Source organism: Artemia franciscana, chromosome 9 (genome assembly GCF_032884065.1).
Source record: "Artemia franciscana chromosome 9, ASM3288406v1, whole genome shotgun sequence".
Classification (NCBI taxonomy): domain Eukaryota; kingdom Metazoa; phylum Arthropoda; class Branchiopoda; order Anostraca; family Artemiidae; genus Artemia; species Artemia franciscana.
The window spans coordinates 32,514,249-32,518,781 of record NC_088871.1 but is presented as its reverse complement, the minus strand read 5'-3'; the positions used below and the strand labels follow the sequence as shown (position 1 = coordinate 32,518,781).

General features: G+C 32.0%; 1 protein-coding gene across 4 annotated transcripts in view; it reads left to right on the top strand.

Moving 5' to 3' along the window:
• LOC136031289 (solute carrier organic anion transporter family member 1C1-like) overlaps nucleotides 1-4,533 on the top strand; it is a 178,652-nt gene extending 174,119 nt beyond the window's left edge. For 3 of the 4 annotated variants that reach the window (XR_010618485.1, XR_010618487.1, XR_010618484.1), the window contains 2 exons: nucleotides 645-822; nucleotides 4,304-4,533. The gene's annotated coding sequence lies outside the window, so the exon portion shown is untranslated. The remainder of the gene's footprint in view (nucleotides 1-644; nucleotides 823-4,303) is intronic. The other variant, XR_010618488.1, reaches the window with a different exon arrangement.

The following is a 4,533-nucleotide window of genomic DNA, read 5'->3' as shown; positions in this document are numbered from 1 at the left end:
CACTTGTATACCCTTCCAGTTCCTGATCATTATTATCTGCTGACTCTTCTTCCTTTCTCGTTGAAGTTGTAAGCATGTTATCAAAGAGGCAGTCAATTACACTTGCTGTGCAACTTGCTTGCAGTCCAGTATTAATAACAAATATACTTTGTCTTCATTTGACTCACCTCTGCTGCTCTCCACCATGGTCAGACTTAGCTGGTCGCTCCGCCACCATTGAATTGACAAGCAAAAACTACCTGAGGAAATCTGGCGCCATATTCTGGATAAGTTGGCCACAAAAAAGTCCGATAATGATACTGACCCATACCGGCCAATATGTCGGTCGGGCCCTGTTTATAATATCTCAAATAAAATGATTAGATTTACTTATCATAATTCTTTTAAAGGAGGTAAAGACCAAAACGGTAGAGAATAGAATAATAAGAGAAGCTAGAATATTGCCTACCGAGGGTACATTTATTATGCTTCCCGTGATTAGCAACAATTTTAGGATACCAAATTAATTATCAATCTCAGAAAAAAAAAGCTCCCCACAAAAAGCTTAGAAACCATATTTTTACTTTGATCTAGAATTATGGAATACATCCTTTCATTCTGACATGGCAATTAGATAAGCCATTGATAACTATTACTCTTTTCAGATTATCTGCCAAAGGTGGAATTGTTGTTGGAACATTTTATTTCACTGTTGAGCAAGGGGTTTGGAAAGAAACAAATGAAGCACTAAAGATTTATGAAAGACTAAAGAGCGAAGCTTCAGATATTGATAAATATATACCAGGAGCAAGCAAGCATTTGGAGAGAATCAACCCTCAAAAGGTATCCTCTTTATTTTGGTAAATAAAGAAGATGACAAAAACTACAAAGGCAACACTATTAAAATCAAGGTTAAATTAACTATATGTAACAGAAAATAATGTTATATAAACAGAAAAATAAATTCTTTCATTTCAAAAGATATTCTTTTAGCTTGTTCTAATTTTTTTTTAACAAGATTTTTCTATGAAAAAGTTTTATCCCATCTTTTTGGAAATTCCTTAATATTGAGATTGGTATTTGACTATCCAGTTGAAGGGTGACATGAATATCAACGAGGTTAGCTTGTGGCTCTTAAAACAGAGGAAAGATAATTTTCCCAGATGTTGGTTACTGGCATTAGCTACAAATCACTAAAAAAAATCCTCCTAAGAGCAGTTGGACATTTTTAAACCCACTCAAAATATAAATTTCTCAAGTTTACCTGTTAATTTATCAAAACTGACAAATAAAAATTCAGCTTTGAAAGGTCTATGATAGGCCTTCATTTTTTTTATTCTTTTTTTTTATGAATTTTTGAGTGTAATTTATCCATCTGTTGAACCTAAAACTGCAGCTATATTAGAAATTTACGAAACAACAGGTAGGCAGAGATTTTTTTTTTCTTGTAATATGACTAGAAACTACTACTGGAAAAATCATCATTTGGAAAAAAAGATTTGGTGATGAATCACTATGGATAGCAATATTCTAGGCATTTGCCTCCTAGAAATAATTGAAAAGGCTCCTTAGGTGAAGATCTTTGTTGTATGATCAGATCATTACAGTCCTTTTTCCTTTTAAAACTCTGCATTTCCAATTGTGTTTGCTCGTCATATTCTGCTCTCTTAGAAAATTCAAACAGACTCTTTCAGGCATGTACGTATGGATTGGGTGCGAGACCAGGAGGGAGACTTAAGAAAGATGCAAAAAAGAGACGTGAATTATAGGAAAATGAATGAAAATTATGGTGAAACCATAACAAACTTGATGTTTTTCCATACATGTAATGGCTCCTTGACTCATAAATAATAATAGAGACACAGACATAGAGGAACTCGAGTAGTTGTAGTACCTTGCAATATGAAAATATTAAACTTTAAATCCTTCAAATTAACTAGTTGTGTGATTTTTGTTTAAATGTATGATTTTTGTGAAAAAACTGAATTTAGCTCTATGCTACGATAGTTTTTCAATATACCGATCTCTCTCTCTCTCTCTCTCTCTCTAGTTTTATATGGTCGTAAATGTTCGAGTAAAAATTCGTTAGATGCGAAAGAAACAACTTTAAAAAATCTGTAGATGTCATCAAGTACTCTAAAATAAGACCAATGTTGCATCAAGGGCATGGTTGTGCCTCTAAAGGGGGTGACAGGTGGGAATGTTTATTTATTTTAGGTTCCAGTTACTATATAGAAATTGAAAAATCTTAACTAAGAAGCAGGTCAAATGTCAAATATATGACTTTTCTTGGTAAGGGAACCAAGTCGGAAGTTAGGACCCACCAATTTCAGCCCTTCTTCATCGTCGTCTGACGATGTAATTGGACTCGATCAAACTTGGAACTCAAAACTAAACTTCGTTTTTTAACCTTGTATTGTTTAATAGACTAATAATGAACAAAATATTTTTCTAGAAAGTGTCTTGAAATTTAAAAAAGCTTACTAATTGCTTTTCTTCTCTATTTGATTGTCTCTGAATTGAAAAAAGATCAAACTTCTATCTCTTACTGTTTACAAGCTAAAGACTGTAATATGCCACGAGAAGAAGAAAAATCCCCAAATGCAGTTGTGGTGCTCATCTATACAAAACAGATCCTTTAAAGTGATTTCTGCTCGTCTTAGTTTTCATTTTTTATATTTGCTTATATCTGCTCGTCTTAAGTTTGATCCTCACTTTTCAAAAAAGAAAACTTAGTTTTTAAATTTAATTTCAGTTTGTTTTTTAACTGAATAAGTTCTCTACATATTAACAGTAGTAGTTTTGTCTAATCAAGTTGTATTAGTGATCGCAATTGATGTGAATTAATTGTACAAGAACCGGTAGCAGTATTTGGGGTTGGGGACGTCATGGTAAGAGGGACATCTTAGGGGTAGCAGTAGTGGTAGCTGTGGTAAGAGTTGTCGAAATGATTTCTCATTTCAATATCCGTCCCGGAGTTTTTCGGTTGTTGGTTTTTTAAAATATGTTTTAGAAAACTCGTAAAACACACGGATATTTGGAAAACAAAATATTTGAAGGTTGGATTTTCTCTTGAAATTTTGATTAAACAATCTAAATAAGTTATAAAGAATTTTGGAAAGAAAATATGCTCTAATTACTTCAAAAGGTATATTGGATCTATAAATCTGTTTAGCCGTTGAACCAAAAAACTCGATTTATTAAAATCTCTAGAAATTTAACAATATAAGGTTAACCGGTGAAATTCTTGTTTTCATCTTGTACTGTTGTTATCAACTATACAGAGACGTGCTTTCACTTTTAGTAGTTTTCCACAGTATTTTTGTGAATTTTTCAAATTGACACTTTTCCTCGTCCAAAAAATATGTATGTTCTTTATGAAACATTATGTACAAAATTGTACATTATGCAAGTATGAGGTACTTCACTCTTGATTGTGGCCTACCAAAAACACCAAAAACGTCAGCAGCAGTTCTTGTTTTTAATTCTCTAAAATATTATAGAAATGAACCATTTTTATCAATTTTCTGTTGTCTCTCGATCTTTTGTTTATCATTCGGGCGTATAATTTAGGAACTACCCCTAGTCTAATCTATGCAAAATTTAGTCAAATCCCTTTTATCTGCTGAAAATATAATTTAATTATTTTTTTTTTTAATTTTTTAAAAAAGTAATTTTACTTTTTGCCACAACTTCAAAAAACATTGAAATATTAGTCTTATCTGTTTTTGTTTTCTTTGAGAAGTATAATTGGTATTAAGACAAACAAAAAGAGTGTTATTTCTGAAAACCTTGCTAACATATACACTCTTAGACTTTAGACTTTAGACTTTAATATCTTTAGACTAAGGCATCATTGCCTTAATTTTATAATTGCCCATTATAAAATATGCCAACTGCGTTTTGACCTTTAGACCTTTTACACCTTTTCGAGATCTTTAGGTGTTTTAGACCTTTTCATTGCAGTATTAACCTCAGATATATGATCAACACCCTCAGAAATCATTAAGCATGAGAATAAAACATTAGTTTAGAGATGTGTACTTGATGAGTATTGATTTAGAACTTTTAGGTTGTAATCCATAAGCTCAAAAACCTTTTAAATACCAATTTTGTTGACAATCAAACACTGTTTGTATTTGTGCCGAGTTGGGTCACAAATCATGGATAAAAATTGCTCCAATAAATCACCGTAATTTTTCTGGTTTATTGCCGTAGTAATTTTGTACTCCTCCTCCCCCTAACAATATACTGGGTATATGTCAGTCAACTGATTTGTTTGCTTTATTCTTTGCATTTTTGCTTACTTTTGTTTCAATTTTAGGGGATATTTTGGTCAATTTCAGCCCATAAGCCCCTTCCTGCCACCTGGAACCACGGTGTTTATACAACTTTCAAATTTCTTGATAGACTTCCAGAAAATATTACCCAGTATTCTTATGAAGCCAAAAATAAAGTTTCAGAAATGATAAAATAAATAGCGAAGTGGATAGCATTCCAATTGATTATCTGATGTATAAGGTAATTTTAAATAAATCAGGAGTATTTGTGAAA